Source organism: Crassostrea angulata, chromosome 7 (genome assembly GCF_025612915.1).
Source record: "Crassostrea angulata isolate pt1a10 chromosome 7, ASM2561291v2, whole genome shotgun sequence".
In the NCBI taxonomy this organism is placed as follows: Eukaryota; Metazoa; Mollusca; class Bivalvia; order Ostreida; family Ostreidae; genus Magallana; species Magallana angulata.
In genome coordinates this window covers 26,811,210-26,826,084 of record NC_069117.1, presented here as the reverse complement: position 1 = coordinate 26,826,084, position 14,875 = coordinate 26,811,210, and the positions used below count along the sequence as shown (strand labels likewise).

Sequence of the window (14,875 nt, the reverse complement as noted above, 5' to 3'; positions counted from 1 at the left end):
AGTCGTATACATGTATGCGCTTAGGTTGGTTATTTATTTTTGATTTTCGGTTGCTCCTTTTATGAATAAAAGTTTATTGATTTATTTATCTAGTTATTTATTATATCATTAGTCATCTTATGAATTGATTAAATGTTTTGAAGAATAATGAATTTACCTGCGTACCTTTTTAAAAAAAATTGTTCGTAAACTTTGGACTATATATGATATGGGCGCCTTAGATGGCCCCCTAAAATGAACATCGTCGTTTTACTTCAATTCTTTTTTTTCTTTACATAAATATATTATATTATATGTACAGAGGGTCTGATTTTTTTTAAAAAATGATTGTTTTATGTAATTTTGGGCAATGGATGAATAAATTAGATTAGAAATATGTCATTAAAGGATAATTTAATAAAAAAGAAAAATAAAGTCCCGGGGGTCTATATATTGGGGCGGGGGGGGGGGTCGATCCTGTCCTCAAGCACCTGTGGATTTTGATTGAATTGTAGTAATAGCGTTACTTCTGACGTCATATACTGCAAGTGAGTGCAAATAAATCAAATGAATAGGTAAAAAATATATTTTAAATCAACTCTTCTAAAAATAACATAATATTTACTGTACCCGAAACACTTTAAAAAATTGCGAATTATGGGGGCCAAATTTAAATCATATTATATATAGTTCTTAAAAAAGAAAAGCAGAATCGTAATTTTCAATCATTTTGATAAGGAAATATATGAGCGATTGTTTATTTTCAAATGATGTTATTACTTTTAAATGACCGTAAAAATATGTTCATGTAGTCATCTTTAGTTTTTGAGATATGGGGCCCTAAAAAATACATTTTTCCTTATAATTGGATTTCAAACACCGGGCTCGAAAACAACAAAGGCCCCTACCCTGCATGGGGGCTAAAATTTTCAGTGTCATCTACTAGTGGTATAACACTATCACTGTGAAAATATGGTTAAGTGGTCATCTCTAGAATATGAAATATCAGTTCTTCTTATCTTTAAACGTTTGTGATTCTAAGAGTAAACATTTGTTTAGAAAAATAGCAGCATCTAAGAACCTTATTGGTCTCCATTGGAGATTTTCCTGCGTGCACACAACATTAAACGAAGGCCCAGTGCTCCAAGATGTCAGTTGACGTCAACATTTTTGACTCATTTTTTTAGCATTGTTCTTACAAATTCGGCGATAAAACGGTAATAATTTTTTCAATTTAATTGAAACTTTCAGAAAATGACCTTCAAAAGTGACTTTGATGTCATATGAAATATCATCTGCGCTTAAACCGTTTTTATATTTTCTTAATAATGATATATGCGTACAAAATATAAAAAAATATAAAAAAAATTGACATGCTCCGTGAAGCATATCTTATCAAAATGATTAAGCTGTGTATTTTTTATGGTGCATTTAATACATACAAATCTTTACATATTTCAGAGAAAATACGTCAAGATTAATTCTGGAAAGTTTCGCTGGTATCATGCAAATAGTCCGCTCACAAACGAACTTGTCCGCAAACTTTTCTAACAACCCTCGTATTATATATAACGAAGCAAAAAGAATTAAACCATTTTCTTACGATTGCTTATATTGCAAAACAAACAAAATGAAAAACTGGCCTGGTTAGTCCCACCTTCTGTTAAGTTTACAAAAATGCTTAATACAAATCAAGACAGCAATCACACTCTCGACTGTTATGAACAAGAAGGTTAACTACTAGTGCGTTTCATTTAAACGTTCAAATGCTTTCTTTTGGTGATTTATTCGGGATATGAAGATAGCGACGTTGCAGAGAAAAATACATAACCTGCGTTAGCGGGTTACATTATTTTTTTTCTGCAAATAATCGCTAACTTCTTAACCTGCAGCAATTCTATCATGAAAAAGCAGTGTATTGAAAATAGATTTGGTTTTTTTAATTTCCCGCTTCTGATAAAGGGGTGTTTTCTCAGACGTCCGCGTTAAAAGGTATATAAGCGTCGCATCACCAACACCCATACAAGTTCAGAGTAGTTTTGAAGCAAAAAGACGTGTTGCACAAAGGTTTGTATCCTGGTAAATTCCCATAAGACAATGTGGAACTTTCCTTACTCTGGCGGGTTGTGACGAGCATGCTACACTTTCTTAGCTACACAGAGATTGAGTAAATGAGTACTCAGTTACTCAATCTCTGTGCAGCTAAGGAAGCTTACATGCTTAAATGTAATATTCTATAAACAATGGATAGTATTCATGCTCTTAGGAATAACCTTCACTAGATGTTCATGTACATGTTAATTTCGTTATTACATTATAAAAGTACATGTACTGTTATCATTAAATAGAAATAAAAATTATAAGAATTTAAAAAAAACAACAACAAACATTCATGCAATGTGTTTCTTTCTGAAATATTTTCCTGTATGTGTTCGCTTATTCTAAGACATCTTAAGTAATTGCGCAGGGTTCACATATCTTTCTTAAGATGAGAGAGGACATATTGGCTATGGTTTGCGGCGATGACGAGCGAGCAGCATGTGTGCATGTATATCAAGTTGAAATTTTAACAAATATCTCAAATTTGATCAACTCAAAAAAGTCTCAAACGTGTTACAACTGTCATTAGTGTAACAAGTGATCCTTAGTCTGTTGCCAAGGCTGGTAACAGCTGTGTTAGATTTTTAAAAGATAAAACTGATTTATGCAAAAATCATCAAAGGATGATTTTTTGCTACCGCATAAGTATTGTACACAAAATTGTATTCTAGCATTTTTCTTTTACTACTAAATAAACTATATTAAAAGAGATCAATCTAGAGTAAGCAGTTGAAAATTCTCTTAGAATGACTCAACTCGCAAAAATATTTTTAACTGTGCTTTTTCTGGTTGAAAACGTTTTATCAGGTAAGTCGTCTACTTTACAATCATTCATTATGTAACGAACTTCTCATTGTGCTTGTTGAATGCCAATGAAAGATTTTAATTTTTACGTAAAATTTTAGTGACAATATTACCTCAGAATTGCACCAAAATCACATTCAATTTGAGAGAGCTTGGTCGAGATCATTTTCGGACTATAATGATCTCCTGGAAAAGGAGAGATGTGTATAAATAAATGGCTATGATAATACATGTAGTTTATTTAATAACTATTATGTTGAAACTCTAAAGGAAAATTTATGGATAATTGGTTGATCAGCTGGCCACATATGCATTAAACATATATCTAATGAAATTTTACTGAGTTCACTTTTAACACTGAGCTGGATAATTATGCCAGTGCCAAGGGGGCATAACTGCACCCACTTAATATGCAGTTTTGGAAAAAAATCCATATATACCAAATGACTGACCATTGTCTAGAGATTTTACAACCACTCTTGTTGTTAGCATGTTTACTGAAAAAATCCTAGAAGAATTATATTTTATACAGGAGAATGGAATTTCCCGTAGGAATTTCATTCAGACGTGCAGTTTTCTTAAAGGAAATTAAGATTTCCTATCGAATTTTATCAAATATTCAAATCCTTTTATAATTGAAGTTCCGGTAGGAAGTTTTTGTATTCCTTTAGAAAATTTCAAATTTCCTGTAGGAATATTGTTTTTCCTTTAGGAAACATATTTTCATGTAGGAATTTATTTTTTGAAAGGTAAATATCTAACCTGACAGTTGAGATTAAATGATAACAAAGATGGTTGTAAACTTTTTGAGCAATGGTCTATCATATGGCAAATTTGAATTTATCGATATATACAGCTTAGACAGTTGCAAAAATGCCGCACTTACATAAGTGTTAGTGTTTTTAATATGAAAACAATTATGCGTCGGAATTCTAAAAAATAATGGCAATAATTACTATTATATAAATAACTCGAATTTTTGTAATTCTGAATAGACCCAAGGAAAAAAGTGTCAAATTTAAACTGAGAATAAATAACTAGCCTTTTAATTTTGAATTAATGCATTTGTACGGCATTTCAGTAATATATTTTTATTTCAAGGTTGCAGTGAAAAATGGAAAACAATCGTTAAAACTGGAAAAGACGGAAAAGAGAAAAGCGGAAGTAAACGTGATCTAGTGAATCATTTGATGGCCGGAGATGATATCAGATTTTCTTTAGACAATGGGTTATATTTCAGTTCAATACAATCAGCCATTCTGACTGGAGATGAAAATATCTGTGCTCAAGCACTTTTTCACATCAGTAAATCTGGATACAACAATTTCCAAAGTGACGCCTACTGGTGGTTCTTAAACGTCTGTACATCAGGTCACGTGCATATGTCCAGGTGGTCTGTTGGTGCACACACTGATAGAGGGCAAACAAAAACGACATATGATATAACTTGGTATGCAAGGTAACTGAAACCCTACGGAAGCGTGTTGGTTCCATTGACACTTTTTCAATGCATGTTCATTATCCCATTTAAACATGCAAATACCCTCTAAAGTGTAAATCTTTCTCCACTTAAAAAATGTTAATTTACAGTGTACATGTCAAATGTAGATTTTACAATTTAATCTGTAATTACTAAATGTAGATGTTTATTTAATCTGTAAAATACAAACTTAAATGGTAAAAATTATTAAAAAAAATTCTGACGTGTATTTAAATATTAATTGTAAGATTCACATTTAAATCTGTGCCATTTAAATTTAATTCAATAAAAACGCAGACTCAATTTTTACTTAAGCACATGCATCATATAATCGACCACTCTCTGACTGCCGGTAAAAATATAATAAAAATTGTCAATGTAATTAAAATGCCTCCGTAAAAATCATATTTTTCTAAGAGCATGTTCAGGTTACGTTATTTGCTGAATATTCAAAGCTTTTCAAATACTTGCTATACCTGTATCTTTCGATCTATGATGAAAAATATTTTATATTCTATAATTTGTAGATCACGTAATTGCCAGACAAAGCCCGTCTACTGCAATCTGGAATCTGGCTGGAGAAAGTGTGGTAATGTATCTCTGTTGGCAAAGTCGGTACGGAACGGCGCTAGCGTTAAGGTCCTCAACCCTCAAAATGGATACATCACAAGCTTTACAAATATTGCAGTATCCGGTGATAGGTTATCCGTAGCTGGGCAATATCCATGGCACGTCAGTCAAAGTATTGTTAATAATCATGCGGAGTTCAAGTCAAAGGTTTACTGGTGGGCAACAATATGGTCAACTACTGGCCGGTTGGAGATGTCTCGATGGAATGTTGGTGAGCACACAAGTCGAGGGAAAAGTAGCATGAATACCCCAATGGAGTGGTTTGTAGATGATTGCTGGACACTTGCGTACAGTCACAATAGTTAAGGGCATGAAACAGATGGTTCTCTAGACATGCTTGTTGGAGCTGTTCTTGCAGGCAAAAGAGTCAGGGTCAAAATAGGTTCGTACATTTACGTTGTTGAACCAGAAAATCTTTATGTAAGAAATGGTCATGTTTCTGCTCAAGTTTTAGACCATTTATCAAAGAGTTCAATTTTTGATTTTAAAACCAATGTTTATTGGTTTTGGCAAATCACTTCCACAACCGGTGATGTTGAGACAGTTACGTATAGTATTTGAAGCACTCAGAACAGAGGAAACTCGGCTCAAAAACTTGCAATCACGTGGTTTATTGAGACAAGGCCATGGTCTAATGTACTATCTACTTCCAGCACAGGCTCTGTGACACACGGGTCTAAAGCTGACTTGATAACTGCTTTACAAGCTGGATCTCAGCTTCGGTTAGTAGTCCACGAGGCCGTGGACTCTTTCAGCATAATTGAAGCAGATAATATAGCAATAGAAAACTCTGAAGTTGCAGCCCAATCGATTAGATACATCAGTGATGAAAACGGAAGTGGTGGTATTCCAAGGCGTTTTAAGACTCCGCCATACTGGAAATTTACTTTGACATCAACAGATGGCAACCAAAGAGCTGTATGGTGGAAGGTAGGAGAGCACTCTTCACTTCCGGCATCAACAGAGAGGTACCCTGTAGACTGGATTGTCGGTTGATATATTTTAAAAAAATCATTAACTACATCTGATGAATGTCTTTTTTATGAAAAATAAATCTTTTCGTGCTTTTTTTTTTTGCATTTTGTTATTGTCAACTTGAATAAGTATTCAAAGAGTAGAATTATGTTCGTTGAATTTATATAAAAAATTCAATTTACACGTTTTAAGATTTAAGTATTATAAATACATGTATCATATGAATGATGCATATATATATTTTACACCAAAAAAATGAAAAGACAACACAGAGTTAAACGTAAGCGTTTTCATTAAATCTTCAGACTTTTAAAAATAACAATAACGTTCCTTCGGTATTTACGATACAATGACGTCACTGTTATAGTTCTAGTTATAGAGGGATATTGCCGCTTAATTTAAAGCGCCATTTAATGTAATATTTAAGCAATACACAGAAAGTTAAATTAAATTGTATCAGTCTCTTGTTTCCTTAAAGCTGAATTAAATAATTAAATGAAAATACTGATTAGAAGTTTGTTGACATACACAGAGTTTCGAAGGCTCGTTAGTTTGAATTAACGCGAACGAGGATCAGATGTAGATGGTTTATAAAAAAAAAAACACTAGCCTAATGATTTGAAATTGAAAATATTGAACAAGGATGCTTACTGGTGGTGAAATAAAAGTCTTGGGAGGCATTATATCGGTAAGATCTCGTATAGAAACTTGTTTTCATTGCGTCGTCAGGATTTACTCCTTGATAGCTAACGTGATTTGCAACCTTATAAACTACATAGTTATGTCTTTTCCTTCATAATGGTAGTTTTGTAATTATTTGTAATTTAAATCTTCGACAAATGCTATTTAAATCAATTTTTGGTAGTGGATATTATTAGGTGTCCAAAATACTAGAAATTTTCGAAAATAGGTCACTGAAGCGTTAAAGGGGCTGTTTCAAAAATAGTTCGGATCGGAAGTATTTAAATAAAGCATCACCCTTTTGATAAAGCAAAGGTTTATCACACGGGTATTATACACCACATGTATGATATATATATATATATATATATATATATATATATATATATATATATATATATATATATATATATATTTCAATCTGAAAAAATCACATTTTGTAACGGAATTATAGTAAATTTTCCAAGTTTATGAACTGTAAAATCAAACAAAATTATGTACAATCAATCAATATGCTTAGAATAGCACTGAAATTTTTAAGATACAAAGGGATATTAATTATAATATGCAACATGTACGTTCCAGCAACCAAGGTGATCGTTTTATTTATGTTTTCTAAATTATCATTTATTTGACTGTAAGAAAGAGGTGTGCATTTGGATATTAGATAAAAAAAATAAATCTGTATAATAATATTATACAGGTTTACATTGCTACTACTGCTCTTGAAGCGAGCGGTTTGTCCTCTTCCTCAGAGGTGACGTAAAATTCTAATCTGGGAAAATTTTCAAAAGGTATCCTTCCAATATCTGAAAAATGAAATCATATAGCCCTATTCTCTCTCTCTCTCTCTCTCTCTCTCTCTCTCTCTCTCTCTCTCTCTCTCTCTCTCTCTCTGTGTGTGGAGAAACAATGTTGTGGAAGACGGCTGTTGCATGATGTATATCGTTCGGACCAGAGAGGCATACTCCAAGAACAACAGAGACTGCCGCTGGTCCAGAGACCTGAACAAAGTAGTATATTGATTAATGTGCTTAATAATCGATTATACAAACACTTACATCTATGTATCAACCAAAAATATCCTGCTATGTAACCGACATTGTCGTTAATACATAATGTACTACATTCTTATATGTTCCTTTAACGTTCAGTAATTTGTGACTCAGAAATTAACTCCTAAAACAATTCATGAAGGAAGGATTTATAGGAGATGCCCGGTCATCTTTCTACATATGTGGACCAAAATGTAAACATTTCTTGAACTGATTTGACTATGACTAAAACTGACCACAACTTTTGTCAAAAGATAAAAAACCAGTTAATATGAGGTTGATAACTTAAAGGGAAAGTGTCAATCTTTTCTAAATAAGTGATTGTAGAGTGGTCAGTAATGACCCCCTTTCATCTTTTCTTCTTATATTTGAATATTAAGTTTAAGTCTGCAGCTGAGAAATTCTAAGTGATTAAAAGGGCATTACTCTGATCTTGAATGCGTAATTTGCATAGCAAACAAATATAATTTCTTTCGTGTGAGGGACGAATTAGACAGAAATCAATTTCTACTTGGTATAATAATTAATTAATTATCCGGATATATAAGGTTTTCATTCGAATACCTGTTTGTGTCACCTTGTTCTTAAGAACCGGTTTGTTAGCAAGGCTATATAAAGAATTGCTCAGGTGTTAAATACCAGTTTAGGACGACATTAAAATAAATAGATCATGTGATCCAACTTTATGCCATAATTATGTATGTGTACATTTAATATGCCAAATATTAAATAGCTGCAGCGTGTCGTTGCTAATTCCACATAATGTGTTGTTATTTACTATAGTATCATAGTATTCAGCTTTCATTTGGAAAGTAAAGAATGGATTTAAAGGAGAACGTGTAAAACCTCATATTTATTTGCTTTTTAAAAGGACATGGTCACGATTTTGGTAAAAAAAAAATTTCCGATCTTAATGTTAACAATGCTTCACTAAGACATTTTTAATAGTCATTTAAAATTTGAGTGTCATTCGTTGGGTTATGAGCGAGTACAGAGCTTGCATTCCTCTGCTATGTTGACATTTTGAATGTTGAAGTGAAAATTACAGTTTTAGGTCTAAAATGAATTTGTTAAACGTTAGGATCTGTTTATTTATGCTAAAAATAAATAAGTATATAGACAAATCCCTGTATCTTGCTTATAACTCTACGACTGCCTCTCAAATTTCACTTGATCATTAGGAATACATTCCTAAAGCATTATGAATAATAAAACAGAAAAACAGAATTTGACCAAAATTGTGACCATGCCCCTTTAAAGCGCTCAGCGTAGCTCAACGCTTTATTGTCGTTAGACTTCTTCTTTCGGTGCATCGAACAACTGCCCTATATGAGCAGAAATATACATCATTTAAACTGGTCAGGGAATCAGTTTCAGGGTTTTACGCATATAACTGCACGGGCTATTGTGGATCTAATGTGCAGGGATAACGTACATCATTGCAGGGGCTGCTACGCAGTGATTAGTCAGCCTGGGGGCTGATTAATTAAGTTGTGATGAAACTTCAAATGCGCTTGCGTAAATTTGAATTCTGGGAAGGATTTACTGGACAGTCCTTGTTCGAAAAATTTGAAGAAGTTATGAAACCTTACAGGGTTTTTTTTTTTTTTGGTCAAACTACGTATCGTTGCATTGTATACGTGTACACTGCTACACACTTGCCTCCTCACATACAGTTATAAAGATATATGTACATCCGCATATTATTATTTAAACTACATGTACATTATGTATTTATATCTTGTATTTTTATAGATTGTGTAGTCTCTTGTAACTTAAAATTTATATTCCACTGGCTTTCTTAGCTTTTACAAAAAGCTTACCTTGTGAGGAAATATAGTGCGTAAACAGAAGCTAAAATGTTGAAAAATCAAAACGACTTGTAAATAACCACATGTAGTTTTGGTGTTCGCCGCTCTCCTCACAGCGCATATATAAGGAACTGACTAAACACTTGAAATTTGCATAGTAGATCTCATCTGTGAGGACGTACATGTATATCTTAAGTCGCTTACATTTGTTACTTAGACGCAACAACTTACCAGTTAAATGCAGTACATATGCACAAGAAAATTGAAGACATCATTTATAATGGTCAATGCAATACATTTATAAAGAAAATGCACGTATTATAACAATATAAAAGTGCAAACATTAGACAAACAAACGTATTCAACACGTCGCACACGAGGTCCAGATGTGAAATAAAGTGCAACAAAAGCAAAGGCTTTTATATATTTTGATTCAGGCAAGTATCAATTTACAAGGCGTGTTCAGTTTTGATTAAAATTAACTAAAGTGTGTTTGAAAAAGCATAATATACATGTATATTTAAAGGAAACGTAATATCGACCAAATTTTCTTAATTAAAATTAAACTGAATAAGGATAAATTTGGATGACTACAACTTCAACGCCATTTTGACCCTTCTAGCATTAGATATTTTTGATTAATATATTAAATTAACATTATGTCAATAAGTCTCATTTCTAATTAAGCTTGTACAAAAAATCTTTTGACAACAGATTTTGTCGGTTTCAGGCAGAAACAGATAAGTTAAAGAACTGTTTACGTTGTGTTCCTCAAATGAATAAGATAGCCGGACATCTCCTTAAGGTGGAATGCAAGAAAAAAAATTAAAAATTAGCAATATTTCTTAAATTTAGCCAATTTGATTCATTTTTAAAAAAGATTGTCTTAAATATCTATAAGTCATGTCTCTTTAAAGACTTTATCCATAGGTTTTGGGAAAAAATGAACAGAATTTTTGTATTATCTTACATATATATATATATATATAATATTATTTTAAGAAAATTAAACGTCTTATAGGCATTACTAGACATGATTTATTAAAAATTAGTATCATGCATTTATTAACACCAAGTTTTAAACCATACAGTGTGTAACTAAACAGATTTTCCTCTTTCGAAAAAAAAAAAATCAAAATTCGTATAAAAAAATTGAGAGCATTTATCCGTCTTTGAACAACAATGTCAAATTCAAAGAAGATACTTTAACGATCCATAAAGTTTGGTGTAGCATTCCTTTTAAATTTATTATGATTTATCATTATTTATATGAGTTGAGTTCAACTCAACGTCTCAGTCAATTACTGGACATTCTTTTGAAACCTCTTTGCACAGAGGTGAAGAGTTTTGTGAGAGACGACTTGGATTTTTTGAAATATTTTCCAGATAGAGTAACACCAAGTGACAAATTAGTTACAATGGACGTAGCAAACTTGTATATTAATATTACAAGTACGCTAGGACTCGAAGCATTAAGTTATTGGATTAATAAATTTCCAGAGAAAATAAACAACTGTTTTGAAAAGAATTTCATTTTAGAAGCAACGGAATTAGTGTTAAACAACGATACATTCGTATTCAACAACACCCATTATGAACAAATCAAAGGAACTGCCATGGGAACAAAAATGGCCCCCACGTATGCCACCCTTACGTTAGGATTTTTAGAAGAGCATCTATATGATAAGATAGCTAGAGACTTTGGTTCAAACTTGGCTGAAAACATAAAAAAAACGTGGAAGAGATACTTGGACGACTGCTTTATTATCTGGAATCAGGATATCCTTGATTTAGAAGCATTCCATAAACTTTTAAATAATATAGACCCTGACATCAAATTTACAATTGAAGAAAGTCAACATGATATTTCATTTTTGGACATATGTATAACTCACGAGGGAGAGAGTTTATCAACAGACATCTGCTAAAAACCAACGGATACGCACCAATACCTCCATTTCAATTCAGGCCACCCAATTTCATTTTTCGACATATGTATAACTCACGAGGGAGAGAGTTTATCAACAGACATCTGCTACAAACCAACGGATATGCACCCATACCTCCATTTAAATTCATGCCACCCAAGGCACACAAAACGTGCAATTCCATACAATTTAGCATGGAGGATATGCACCATAGTGAGCGACGAAAAGAAAAGGAATCAACGTCTGGAAGAAATAAAAAAAATATCTTCGCAAGCAGGGATACCCTATAAAATTAATCGAAGATGGAATTGTAAAATCTAAAAATCTCGACCGGAAACAATTAATAAATACTCCGTCCCCTGATATAACAACACAAGAAATCGGTCCATTTGTTACCACCTACAATCCGAAAAATAAGAACATTACACCGTTTGTTAAACACCTAAACGAAGTACTCAAAACAGATGAAAGGATGTGTAAAATTCTCGAAAATTTCCGCGTTATAGAAAGTAAAAGACAACCTAAAAATCTGAAACGCATACTTTGCAAAATTAATCTAACTTTCGCAATAACAATTTGCATACAGTAAGAAAATGTCCAGATCAACGATGTGGAACCTGTCCACATTTATATACAGTAAAAGATACATTTTAGTAAAGTCTATTTCTGTTAAAATTGGTGCAAATGATAAGTTTGGTTTACCAAACGGAATAGATGGAACCGATACAACCATTTATTTTTGTACTATAGCATGTCCTAAGTTATTGCTTCCGTGAATGTTCATGATTTTATATGAAAATACAAATACATGTACTTGTCAAAGAAGTATAATATAAAAACGATAAAAGAGATAAAATCCAAAATTTCTTCTTTTACACCTCATATAGATATTTTAACCCAGAGAAATTCACACAATCAAAACAAATTTCTAACGAAGATTTATTTTAAAATGGAGAATGTTGACATCATTTTTCATTCGGAAGTCACTCGGAACACCTCGCACAATTTTTTATCATCAGGGTACTTTTATGTCCCTTGCAATGCAAAATATACCTTTTATCTTTAGCTGTGTATTGAAATCTAATAAGCTAAAATGTGCCGTTTCAGGAAAGAAATCTTAGTTTGTTTTAATAATATAGAATGAGCATTGCTTGAATTCTGAGGTATTCATGAATATCTGATGATTAAAGAAAATGTTCTACATAAATACTTTACTTATGTAGTCATGAATCGACTCGACTTGTGACCAAAAAAAGAAAACGAGATCATATCACCCCTATTCTTGCTGACTTACATTGGCTTCCTGTTGAATTCCGTCCGAAATATAAAATTCTTGTTTTTACTTACTTGACAATTCATGGATTCGCTCCAGAATACTTACAGGAATTAGTTACAATCCGTAAAATAAACCGGATTCTACGATCCGACGGGAGCTTGTCACTGATTTTACCTAGGGTGCGCACTGGAACATATGGTGAAAGATAATTTAGCTTTGCTGCTCCCTATTTATGGAACAGCCCTCAGTGCGTATCCGTCAAGCCAAATCCGTTCAATGTTTTAAAAACAATTGAAAACTTATTTTTATAAACTGGCTTTTGATTAATTTTTAAGATATATATTTATGTGTGCGCAAACTTTTTACCATAGATGTTTGTAATCTGTCGGCCTACAATATTTACTTCTCCTTTTGTTTTTATAGCTATGGATTCCATGTTTTGTAATGTCTATTTTATGTCCATTTTATGTAAAACGCCTTAGAGTGATATTTTTATTATATAGGGCGCTATAAAATTATTATTATTATTATTATTATTATTATTATTATTATTATTATTATTATTATGAGGGAAGGAAAATCCTGTTTTACTGTATATATCATTCGAAGATAAAACTGGAACTAATTTCAGTTTGTATAAGCTGCGATTCCCGTTCCTGTCATCTGACGTACTTGTTAAACCTGCAAAACCCACTTCAAAAGTAGTATCAACATATCATATTAAATTATGTACATAATGTACATTAGTAAAGTAAGTCACAGTCTACCTACTGCAATTTGATATTAGGCTGGAAGAAATGTTGTGATTTATCAATGTTGGGACTTTTAGGTCTTGCGGTAAGGGTTTCACTTACATGTAAATGATGTTACCTGCTTCGTAAGCAGTATCCAGCAGTGATGAATGAATGTTAATATTAAGGTGTCACAAAACTATTTTCATGAAGGTTCACGTCAAAACATAGCTTAGAAATTTTTTTTCCTGAATTCACCTTTTAAAAAATGGACTTTTTCGCCCGCGACAGGGACTGATTTTTATGAGATGAAAAAAACAACGTATACAGTTTCTGACTCTCTTGTTTAATTCGATTGAATTTCTGATGATGCGGCGATGTGTCTGAAAGGGGGGGGGGGGTTAATGGGTCCGGTCTTTATTTTCAAGCGCAAATATTTTAATTCACTGTGTACATGTATTTTTTCCTATATATATCAAACAGACCGATTATAATTCACAGGGCTATAAAAATTGACAAGTTGGAAATTAACATGATCGAGTTCTAATCTATTTGTCGATTGGTCGAAACCTTCAGCAGCTTAAGAAATTTCACGGACTTTACAAAATAATCATAATGCCAGACCAAATTCCTATTTATGAAGACTGCTATTTCTTTTATCTTACTTACTGACTGATGTTCATTAACAATAATTTACTTAATTTTACCAACTATTCATGATAAAAAACAATTTATTACAAGAAAAATGTATATACATAAATATGTATACAGATACAATAAAATGCTATCATTGGTGATTTCTGTGGAATATGAAGGTAGCGATATTGCAGAAAATATTTTTTCTACAATGTCTCTGCCTCCATATCCCGCATGAATCACCAAAGACAGCATTTTATTGTTTAATAACAATAACAATCGTGGCTGTCCAATGATTCTATCAATACAAAATGTTGATAGAAACTGCACTTCAATGAACATTTAATGTCGTGGATCAACTTAACAATGACATCAACGAAAACTTGTATTAATCAACGAATATTCATTTTGATGAAACCACAAGAGGCATGCAGTTCATATAGTTTTAACGTAGATGTACATTTGTATATTAATTTTATTTTGTTTATTTTGGATGTTTCATGCAGGATATACAGGTAGCGGTCATTGCAGAAAATATTACATAATAGTCTAACATGAAGGTGACGACATCACAGAAAAAAACATATATGCATAACACGAGTTGGAAGTCATGTATTTTTTCTGCAATGATCGCTTCCTCCATAACCCACATAAATCATAAAAGAAATCCTTTTTTTATTTACATCTTCCTTTTAACAAGTCAATAAATTAATTGTAAAAAGTAAGTAAAATTAAATAAATTACTCTTAATGTACATCAGTACGTTAACGTTAATTAGGTTTATCAAAA

The 14,875-nt window shown here is 32.2% G+C and overlaps 1 pseudogene; it reads left to right on the top strand.

Moving 5' to 3' along the window:
- Positions 1–4,858: 4,858 nt before the first annotated feature.
- LOC128191268 (uncharacterized) lies at positions 4,859–5,989 on the top strand (annotated as a pseudogene).
- The last annotated feature ends 8,886 nt before the right edge of the window (positions 5,990–14,875 follow it).